At 54.9% G+C, this 11,415-nt stretch overlaps 1 long non-coding RNA gene across 2 annotated transcripts; it reads left to right on the top strand.

The window, feature by feature from the left end:
* Nucleotides 1-5,653: 5,653 nt before the first annotated feature.
* On the top strand, nt 5,654-10,734 carry LOC148773842 (uncharacterized). Of its 2 annotated transcripts, none has more exons than XR_016036370.1 (4): nt 5,654-5,791; nt 6,020-6,180; nt 9,156-9,271; nt 10,603-10,734. It is a non-coding gene; the product is annotated as an uncharacterized LOC148773842 (long non-coding RNA). The 2 variants fall into 2 exon arrangements; XR_016036371.1 differs by having other exon boundaries at nt 5,657-5,791; nt 6,070-6,180.
* Nucleotides 10,735-11,415: the final 681 nt, after the last annotated feature.

The following is an 11,415-nucleotide window of genomic DNA, read 5'->3' as shown; positions in this document are numbered from 1 at the left end:
CCCTTTCCCTTTCTATGGTGCGCGCTGTATCCATTGCTCCACCCCAAGCACGTGGCTCAGGTGACTGTGCACCTGGGGTGACCCTCGCCTGCCTGGCCCACCTGGACGGACTCCACGCTTCCTTAAAGGTTGGCCCCAAGGCTCCCTGAGGCTGAGATGCCACGCTGACTTCCCACCCCGGTGCCCGGCGGCTGCCCCGCCCTTCAGCACTTGGCGGTGGGGGGTGTGGTGAGTACTTGCTCCATCCTTCAGCTTCCACCTGGTGCTGGCCCGGCTCTCTCACCTGTCTCCTCCCTCTGGGTCTGTCTGGCTCCTTTCTTAGAGGAATGTCCTGGGTGAAAGGCAGTGCCAGGTGTGGTTCACGTGCCTTGCACAGGCCACAGGGAGCACGGGGGCTGGGGACATCAGTCTAGGCGGGCCAGGAGGGGGCCTTCGCTGGCTCTGTGACACATGGAGGAGGCCACGTGCCCATCCTTGCCTGAGTGTCTGTACTGGGCTGAACTGTGTCCCCCAGCTCATATCTGCCCGAAACCTTAAAATGTGGACTTCCTTGGAAATAGAGTCTTTGCAGATGTCATTAAAATAAGGATCTTGAGATGTGATCTTCCTGGATGAGGGAGGGTCCTTCTGTTGTAAAGGACAGGAGAGGAGAAGGGAGACTCGCAGGAGGGCCATGTGACGACGGAGGTAGATGCTGAAGGGCCACAGCCACAGGCAGGGCTGCCTGGAGCCCCCGGAAGCCGGAGCCCCCGGAAGCCTGGAGACTTTGGAGGGAGCGTGGCCCTGGGACAGCTTGATTTTGGACTTCTGGTCTCCAGAACCCTGCTATTTGAAGCCAGCGGCTCTGGGCCACTCTTTGCAGTGGCCCCAGGACACTCACACAGCGTCCCCTGCCACGGAGACTAAGACTCCTTTATAAAGGAGCTTGTGGCCATTTTCAGGCTTCCCAGGTGGCTCAGTGGCAGAGTCCACCTGCCAGTGTAGGGGACACGGGTTAAATCCTGGGTCAGGAGGAGGAAACGCAGCCCTCCAGTCTTCTTGCCTGGAGAATCCATGGACAGAGGAGCCTGGCGGGCTACAGTCCATGGGGTTGCAAGAGTCGGTCATGATTGGGTGACAGCAACGAATACACCTGTGGCTGTTTTCAATAGGCAGGTTGCCCTTTGAACCGAGGAGGTCTGCCCCCCACCCCTGCTCTCCAGAGAGCTTGTCTGCTGGCCGAGAGCTGCACACCCCATCTCCACAAACCTTCCATCACCTGGGGAGACATGGGCTGCTGTTATTCCTTTCACGGGTGGGAAACAGGCTCAGAGTGGCGGGCTCATAATCACTGTGACAGAGCTTGATCACTGAGTTGGCTCAGCTTGTGGCCCCTCCGGTGACTCACCCCAGGCCCTGGAGGGACGCAAGGGAGCCAGAACCAAGTCTGATCATCTGGTTTTGTGGCTCTGTGCTGGTACAGTACTGTGCTGGTACCTGAGAGACCACTTGGGTGGGACACCACCGACTTCCTGCTACCAGTGAGCTTGCCCAGGAAGCAGTAGTGAAAGTGAAAGTCTCTCAGTTGTGTTCGACTCTTCGACTCTTTGCGACCCTATGGACTGTACAGTCCATGGAATTCTCCAGGCCAGAATACTGGAGTCACTAGCTGTTCCCTTCTCCACGGGATCTTCCTGACCCAGGGATCGAACCCAGGTCTCCTGCTCTGCAGGCCGACTCTTCACCAGCTGAGCCACAAGGGAAGCCTGGACTTCTCGCTGTCAGCAAGTTTGCCCAAGAATCAGTAAGGATTCTCTGAATGACTGAGTGCCGGTCAGACTCCAGGGATAGAGACAATAACCTCTAGTAACTGGGTCCTTTCTTTTTCCTGTCTTCCATGCGTGTATTTGCTTGTGAAACAAACTAGAAGCTGTGAGCGAAGAGCAAAATACAGGTCAACTTGCCGCTATTGTTTTAGTAGGAATGACAGGAGTTTGGGGGCCCCACCATCCTCAGCTACTCCTAGAAACGTGACTTGTGGTGGATGGGTTTCATTCTATGAGCAGGACTCGGACTCATGGCAGATAGAAGGTGTGAGTCAAGGCCAGGAACACTGGGTAGGGCTGTCAGGGGGGTAGAAGGGCAGTTTGGAGGGTCTTCAATCCTGGAAGCTCTGAAAGTCCAGGGGAGGCCCTTGGATGTTGTCCTGTGGACACTGGAGATGCTTAAATGTTCGGGCAGGGCAGTGATGTGTTTGAGTCTGGCTCTGGGAGGATGAACCCAAAGGTGGATATTGGAGGTGGGACCTCAGAGAGGGACTTATCATTGCCCAGGTGCAAGGTGGGCCGTGCTACAAGCTGGTCATTCACTAAGTTACTGATGGAGACTAACTAGCTAAACAACCAAACAACCATCCAATCTAATCCTTCCTTTCTTCCTTCAATGAGGGGTATACCTTGCTCCCCTTGCAATGCCCCTTTGGCATAGTCCCCCTGGGGGGTGGATGGCTCACCCCTTTTTCTGAGAATGCTCTGGGCTGTGCCCCTTGGTGATTCAGCCATGCTGTATCCACAAATGGTCACCATCCGGAAGTGTTCTCAGAAGCAGGGCAAGCCAAGTCTTGGAGTAGGCTTTGCTGCTGCTGCTGCTGCTAAGTCGCTTCAGTCGTGTCCGACTCTGTGCGACCCCATAGACGGCAGCCGACCAGGCTCCCCCATCCCTGGGATTCTCCAGGCAAGAACACTGGAGTGGGTTGCCATTTCCTTCTCCATGGAGTAGGCATTCCGTTCCGTTCCGTTCCGTCGTTCAGTCGTGTCCGACTCTTTGCGACCCTGTGGACTGTAGCCTACCAGGCTTCTCCGTCCATGGGATTCTCCAGGCAAGAATACTGGAGTGGGTTACCCTAAAGGCTACATGTACATCTTGCTGGTGGCGCTGTTGTTCAGTTGCTAAGTCGTATCCGACTCTTTGCTACCCCATCGACTGCAGCACACCAGTGTTCCCTGTCCTTCGTTATCTCTCAGACTTTGCTCAAACTCATATCCATTGAGTTGGCAATGCCATTCAACCATCTCATCCTCTGCCTCCCCCTTCTCCTCCTGCCCTCAATCTTTCCCAGCATCAGGATCTTTTCCAATGACTCAGCTCTTCCCATCAGGTGGCCAGAGTATTGGAGTTTCAGCTTTAGTATCAGTCCTTTCAATGAGTACTCAGGGTTGATTTCCTTTAGGATTGACTGGTTTGATCTCCTTGCTGTCCAAGGAACTCTCAAGAGTTTTCTTCAATACCACAGTTCAAAAGCATCAATTCTTTGGTGCACAGCCTTCCTTATGGTCCAACTCTCGGTGTGGTCCATGCTCTATCAGGAGCCACAGCTGCAGGCTCCAAATTCCATTGCCCTGTTCAACCACCGTCATCAGAAGTTTTTAGCCCTGGCTGCGACCTTGGAGAACTTTCTCCATTCTGAGTTTGGTTTTTTTCATCCAGAGAAGAAGATTCCAGGTTTATCAACGATGACAATGATCCCACAGGGGGGACACTATCATGGCAGAGACAGGTGAGGGTGGGAGTGCCTCTGATTCTCAATTATATGAGGAAACCAAGACCCCAAGTTGAGTGACTTGCCTAAGATCATTCAGCCAGCCTGAAAGGAAGGGAGCCAGGATCCAATCCCTGGTTCGTGTGCTCCAGAGCTGGGAGGCTTTCCTGCCAAACCAACGGGAGACAGCTTGTGTCTCCTGGCTGGGCGCCACCTCCCACCTCCCTGCTTCCCCAATGCATTTGACACAAAGGCTGGTCTCAGGGAGTCTGGCTGGTTTTTCAGCTCCAACCTGGCTCAGAATCACATCTTGTTTGTTGGATCCATTCCCGGCGAAGAAGTGGGTGGGCTAGTAACAGCAGAAGGAATCTGGGCTCTCCCACCCGTCCATCTATCCACTCAATTATCCACCCACACACATGCCCATCCTCCCATCCACACACCCTTCCATCCATCCATCCACCCATCCACGATCCATCCATCCATCTGTTCATTTATCTGCCCATCCAGCTATCCATCCAACTACCCATTGACATGGCCATGCATGCACGCATCCATCCATCATTTCCCCTATTTTTTGAACATCTACCTGTGCTGAGTCCACTAACCTTTACTGCGAAGAGAGGAGATTTACCAGAGAGAATGTAAAATCAAGTACAGAGAACACTCATCTTTGTGCTTCCGAAATCGAGTTTCACATACACATGGGCTGATTTTTAGAAATATATATATTCTATTTGCTTTTTAAATTATTATTATTTTTGGTTGCGTCAGCTCTTTGTTGCTGGGCCCAGGCTTTCTTGGAGAAAAGAAAGCCTTGTTGCAGAGAGTGGGGGCTACTCTCTAGTTGCGGCGTGTGGGCTTCCCATCACTGTGGATTCTTTTGTTGCGGAGCACGGGCTCTAGGCGTGAGGGCTCTGTAGGTGCAGTTCGCAGGCGCAGGGGTAGCCTTGGATCAGATTCCTCTCACATCCTGCCTCCCCTGGTCTCAACTCACTCTTCCCCAGCAGCCCTTTCTGCAGCAGCCAGCTCCATGGGGGTGACAAATGTTGGCTGTCCCTGGGCCGTTCTTTCTGCTCTGAACTTCTCAGCCATCTGACTCACACACAGGCCTAGAAGCGTGAAGGCCACCCTTGACCGTGGGGATGGGAGATACAGCCAGTGGGCAGACCTCCCCTTTTCCTTGTCTTGGGTTGACACCTGTGAGTGTTCCATGTGGCTTCTCAGAGGCCCAGCTGGTGGCAGCCTCTGGTGCCCACAGGAGTGCCAGCGTGACAGCCCACTCCCAGACTGGCCCGTCCTCCTGCCCTGTCTCCACACGTGCTTGTTCGTTCTTTCTCTCACTCACTCCTTCAGCAGGGTGCAGGTTCCCTCAGGACTGGGACCACCCCTGCCCGCCATCTGTTCGCTGTAGTGACCAGGCAGGCATGGTTGCTGAATGACTCTTGGTGAATTAAGTTGAGGAGGCAGGAGAGTGATGAAGGGGGCAGATGCTGGAGCCAGACAGACACAGGTTCAAATCCCGCCTCCCCACTTTGTAGCAGTAAGATCTCAGGCATGCCATTCCATGTCTCTGAGCCTCAATTTTTCTACCTGCAAAATGGGCATGACAGTACCTACTTGAGGAGGCCTGGTGGGGATGTGACAAGACCTTCTGTTTCGGGTACGGAGCCTGGCAGGCAGCGAGCTTGTGGTCAGGGCAAGACATTGGCTGTCACCCATGGTGAGTGGGTGCAAGCAGCCTCAGGCAGTGGGGTTCCTGGGACCTGGCACCTCAATTCTGTTGGCCTGCCTTAGTCCCTGAGGTTACCCAGCACACCCCTCAGCCTTGAAGACTGCCAAGAGAATCAGCAGCCTGTGGCTCGTCGGTGGGAACCAAAGAAACAAACACCTCGGTCTCCAGGAGGGGACGGCACCGACCTGCCCTGTGGGGTGCCGCTGGCAGTCCCAATGCAGCGATCAAAGGTGCTGTAGAGAAGAGGGCCTCGCCCTGGATGTGAGACATTTCCTTGGGAAAAAGTTCGCTTCTTTATGTGTATGTCAGCTGGTTATGAAATGAGAACTGTTTAGAGGTTTAAAGAAACCCACCCCGATCTTTGGAAATCTCTGCCCGCCCTGTTCAAGTCCCAACAACACTTGCCTGCCGACGGCTCATGAGTCAGAGAGGCTGAATTTGTGACTTTCGTACCCTCAGAATCGGATTTAAAGATAATGAAAACTTTCCAGTAGGAAAATGCCTGATTTCTGAGGACATGCTAAGGAGCTGGTCACCTGGTGAGTAAATATGGGCTTCCCTTGATGGGCCCAGAGAAGGATCTCCTTCTGGTAGAAATCATGGTCCCCAAACTGGGGTGGGGGGGATCTTTTCTTGACGTTCTGGGCTGGTTGCCATTCTTAAAGGAACGGAAAGGTGGGATTATCTTTTTGTCCCTCCCCCTTTTCTCAGCATCAGTTCATTTCAGCTGTTCTTTAGTGAAAGCGTCCCTCTTATTTCCTTTGTAGCCCTCACATCCTCCCCAAGAGCCAGAGATGCTCATCACCCCATTTTACAGATGGAGAAATCAAGGCTCAGGAAGGGAAACAGCTTGCAGGACATGATGGACACGATGCAGCTGGGAGCAGCAGGCCCGGGACTTGGGCCCAGGGGGTCAGTCTGTACGATGGTGAGTCAAACCTTACCAGGCTCCTGGCTGGGCCCTCGGCTACCCGCCGAATCCTACCACTCACCTGCCAAGGCTCGGCTGCAGAGGGCCAAGGACGAGGGGTGACGGGAGCTCTCCAAGGCTGCTGGCTCGTGGGTGGCCCGCTGCCCTGTGGCACAGTCTCAGGAGCTGCCAGTGCCTTGCGGCCCTTGTCTCAAGGCCGAGTGGGGTCACTCAGGGACGCGGCTTCTCCCTGGGCTGTGGAGGGAGTGTACCATGGAAGGGGCTCGGGGCGTGCCTCAGGCTCGGGGGCCTGGGTCCCCCTGGAAGCCCCGTCCTGCAGATGTCTCCCTGCTGCCCGCCTGACCACGGGCCCGTCCTGCCCGGAGCCAGCCTTCCTAGCCTTGTCTGGCCTGCCTGCGCCACCCAGCGCCTTGGACTGCCCCCATCTGTCTCCCTGTGGAGTCTGGCGGGTGTTCCCTGGCCCAGGGCCTGGCTACAGCCTGGGAACCACCGACCTTCATCCGCAGCTCTTTGTCTGAATGATCAGCCGATCGGTGAGGGTCGGGTGAGGACCTCAGAGAGCACGCGGTCCGGACCTCGTCCCTCATGGGCGGAGAAACCGAGGCACAGAGAGACGAAGGGCAGCCCAGCGGCGGGACTCAGTGGAGTCCTGTGGTCTTCCCTGTCAGCTGATGCTGCTGTCCCTGAGGGCCCTCGTCCATGCAGTGTGGGTGCTGGCGTGGACAGGGGCCCCCTTGAGGGTCACGTGGGCTGATTTGGGTTCTGCCGAGGGGTCAGCTAGCCCAGCAAACAAGGGGCCAGGGGCTGGGGGGCAGCAAGAAGGAGGGCTTGGCGTCAACCGCCCACCTCCCCGGGGGGCAGCCACCTCTGCTGGTGGCTGTATTTGATGGGCCCTCTGACCCCCACTGTAACCCCTCCCTGGCACCCAGAGGGGTCTAACGTATGTGTGCACACAATGCTAGGGAACAACTCACGGCTCCCCGGGCCTCCGTCTGCTGTGTGTGTGGTCCTGAGCAGTGGACCCAGCAAAGCCGTGCCCGGCCTCCTGGCGTGGCCATTGAGGACTGAACTAGGAGAGGGGCTGGGGACTCCCGCGACCTGCGACTCCGCTCAGTGGAGACAGTTCAGGAAAAGCCACCATAACAACAGCAAGAGAAGTGGCCGCAGGTATATATCGAGTCTCTGCTGGTACAACTCAGAGTCTCACCGCAGCCCCACGAGAGGGGCAGGTGCATCTCCCCATTTCACAGATGAGGACGTGGAGGCCCAGAGAGGTTGAGTAACTTGCCGGAGCTCATAAACAGAGCAGGCAGGCTAGAACTGCGATGTGAACACAGACAGTTCCTATTCTTGAGCAGCACCCAAAGCCGCCTACAGAGAGGGGGGTGGTGGCGAGAGGGGAGCCATGGGAAAGGTGTGAAGCTGGAGGGCACTGAGCGAGCCCGCCGAGCATCTGCGGGGGTGGGGGCCGGCCCCTCCCCATCCCTGCATTCCGCCAGCTTTGCTGGGGCGCGCCTCCTTCCCACGGGTTCTGGCTCCAGTCCCCACCCTCCCACTGGCCTGTGCTGGGTGCCACTGAGCCACTGGCCTTCCCCACCTCGGTTTCTCCTCCCTGAAGCCTCCGAGAGCACCAGCCAGGCTGGTTGTCGTGAAGATGGGATCGGATACAGGCATGGAGGCTCCAGGAAAGCCCAGCGCTCCAACAAGAGCCCGCCTGGCGGCCTCGAGGCAGGGCTGAAGCTCCGAGCTGCCCCATCCTCGCTCCTGTGTGACTCCCCATCCTCGGCTAATTGTTGGACCCCGGATGGCGGCCTGACTGGAGTGCTGTCTCTGCTGAAGGGGCCAGGCTGACTTGGCTGCCCTTCTGGGGCCTCTTGGAGGTCCAACAGGGGCCAGCAGGGGAGGGCGCAAAGTCCTCCATGCTCCAGCTCTGACTCCCCGTCCCCCAGACCCCTCCGTGCCTTGCTCCTCATCCTGAAGATGGACCCGGTGACCTGCCAGTCTCTTCCAACCTCAATACTGTATTTTGAAACTCAAGTAGGACAGAGGAGCCCACATGGCCACCCACCTCCCAGCCACCTGCCAGCGGCACCCATCCCCCTTTCTTCTCTGTGGGCAGAAGGCGTTGCTGCCCGAATACCCTTTTCTAGGGGACGACCCCCTGTTACCCCCAGAGATCCAGGCGCTATGACGTAGTGAAAAAAAAAGTGAAGTGTTTAGTTGCTCAGTTGTGTCTGACTCTTGTGACCCTATGGACTGTAGCCCATCAAACTCCTCTGTCCATGGGATTCTCCAGGCACGAATACTGGAGTGGGTTGCCATGTCCTCCACCAGGGGATCTTCCCAACCCAGGGATGGAAGCCGGGTCTCCCGCATTGCAGATAGATTCTTTGTGGTCTCAGCCACCAGGAGAGCCTCTGTGATGTAGAGGGACAGGTATGGATGGATGTGACGATCCTGGGATTGAGCAATCCCAGAAGAAAGAGAGCCTTAAACGGGGCAGAATAAGTTCAGATTTGGGAAGAGGGACTCGTCAGAGACAGAATTCTCCAGGGCCGCGCCATCCTAAGACCGGCCACAAACGTGAGCTGCCGGTGTGATGTCACACTTTCACAAAGGGAGAACAAACGGGCAAAATTTATTTTAATAATATTTTTCATTTTCTTAATCTATGCAAGTGTGATTGTTTCGGCGCTTAATCCATCCAGAGCACTCTGAGACACTGTGTACTTTTTGTTCACAGAAGGGCTTAGAAGTCCAGCACTTCTCATTCTGGACCAGTCACAGGGCACGTGCTCAGCTGTCCAGGTGCCTGGCCGCTGCCCTAGGGGACTGCATAGCTCCGGCATGGAAGTGGGTTTGAGGCCTGCCTGTACCACCCACTGGCTATGCTACTTACCCTTACGGAACGCCGGGCACTGTTGTAAGGGCTTTACGTGTGTTAGCTCATCTGACTCATTTCCATCTTTCAGCTGAAAGACAAGGAGGCCCAAGGTCACCCAGGGATCGGGGGGCAGAGCCGGGACCTGAGCCCTGAGCTTTACGAGCGCTGCATACTTGATTCCACAGTCTGATCACTAACGGATCGGTGAGTCAGTTCACAGGGCAGCTGCCTGGAACCGGGCTGGGCCACGACTGTCTCTGTGCTCTGGGCTGCGATTCAGCAGACACCTTTGTGAGCTGCCTGCATCGTGCCAGTCAAAGGGCAGCCTGAGGCAGCCCTGGCTTTCTCTCCAGGGACTAGCTTTTCCTTGCCTTCCCATGGAGCCCTGTCCCGCTGCTGGGTGTCCACCCTGGGCCCTAGTGGGCTGGGCTCCCCCACCCCGGCCGCGCCCCGAGAGCTCGCGAGTTCAGGCTGAGACCTGTGGGAACTTGGGCACTCCTGCAGGTGGGGGAGGCTGGGCCCGTGTTCACGGATGGAGTCTTGTCGCCCTGCCCATTGTCGCTGGCTGGGACTTTTGCCTGGGAATCTGAAGGATGCTGCCTTTTCTCTGGGGCCTCCTGGGCCCCTGGAAGTGGGTGTGGGTCTTGGTGCCCAAGTGGGTTCATGGTCTGGGTTTGTTTTTCCTTAATTACAGCTCTCAGCCTCCTTGCTTTTCTCCCATTCATTGAAAAGCCATTGAAAATTACTTTTTTAAGTTGAATTTTTACCATATTACTAAGTAATATGCACACATCTGGAGGGCCACTGGGTTCACACCTAGGTCTACACCTGTGGAACTACCCTAGATCAAGGTCATGCAAGTCCCATCCCCTACCAGGATTCCTGTGACTCCACCCAGTCAACGCCCTCCATACCCTGACCCCAGGGAACACCCACCTGGTTCCTGTCACCGTAGATTGCTTCTGCCCATCTCTGAGCTTCAAGTGGGAACCCTTCAGCATGTGGTCATTTCCACTGACTTTTGATCAGCGTAAGCTTTTTGAGATTTATCCATATTGTTGCAGAGATCCAGGATTTGCTTTTTTTTTTTAAGTGTTAAGTTTTCTATCTTTGCAGGAATTTACCACAGTCAGTCCATTCACCTGTTAGCAGACATATGACTCGTGTCCAATCTTGGGTCTGTGAGCCCTGCAGCCAGTCGGTACACGTCCTTGGGGGGTACAGGCATCGTCTCTCCAGACTGGAGATTCTGGGCCATAGATTCGCATTTGTTTATCTTTAGAAGGTACAGCCCCTCAGTTTCCCCAAGTGGTCTGCTTCCTCTTACTCTCCTGACAACAAGGCGTGAGGGTTGTGTTGCTCCACGTCCTCGCCAGCATTTCATATTGCTTATAATTTTTTTTTGGTCGCACTGCATGGCATGAAGGATCTTAGTTCCCCCACCAGGGAGCGAACTCGTGCCCCCTGCATTGGAAGCAAGGTGTCCCAACCACTGGACCATCACGGAAGTCTCTCATGTGTCCTTTTCATTACAGCCGCTCTGTCAGATGTGCAGTAAACACACCTTGATGCCTGAAGGTGTGGAGAACCTTTCCGTCTCTCTGCTGGCCACTTTGCGGAGTGCCTGTTAACATCTTTCCTGTGCTTGTAAGAAAATTAAATTGTCTGTCTTTTTCTTATTGACCTTTAGAGACCGTGTTTTTTATGCCAGCTACAAGGCTTTCGCTGGGGCTCTGTCTTCTGATTATGTTCTCCCTTTCTGCGGTTTGTCTTCTCAGTTTTTTGAATTAATTTATTTATTTGGCTGTCAGATCTTTGTTGTATCACGACTCTTCGGCTGCGGTGGACGGATTCCCTAGTTGTGGCGTGTGGGCTGAGGAGTTGCGGCATATGGGCTTAGCTGCTCCAAGGCACATGGGAGCTTAGTTCCCTGACCAGGGATTGAACACATGTCCCCTGCATTGCAAGGCAGAGTCTTAACCACTGGACCACCAGGGAAGTCCCCCTTTTTTGTTTTTTAATTGCCCTTTTTTCCATTTCTTTAGCTTCTTTCTTTTTTTATTTCTCCAAAGATTGCACTTTTTGAGATAAGTGTGGAGTCCCATGCAGTTGTAAGAACACAGAGCGGCTGCATCTCCTTGTCTCTCAGTTTCCCCAGTAACACCTGTAACATCTGTGAAACTATAGTACGGCAGCAGAACCAGGACACAGGCACGGATGCAGTCAATTTGCAGAGCACGCCATCACCAGTAGGATCCTGGCGCTGCCTTTCTAAGAAAGACTTGGAGGACAGTAGAAACTAACAATGTTAGTCTCTGCTGTACAAGGACAGGAATCAGCTGTATGTA

This window comes from Moschus berezovskii, chromosome 25, assembly GCF_049115385.1.
Source record: "Moschus berezovskii isolate FMDL1 chromosome 25, NW_MosBer_1.0, whole genome shotgun sequence".
Classification (NCBI taxonomy): Eukaryota; Metazoa; Chordata; class Mammalia; order Artiodactyla; family Moschidae; genus Moschus; species Moschus berezovskii.
This window is presented reverse-complemented; position numbering and strand designations above follow the sequence as displayed.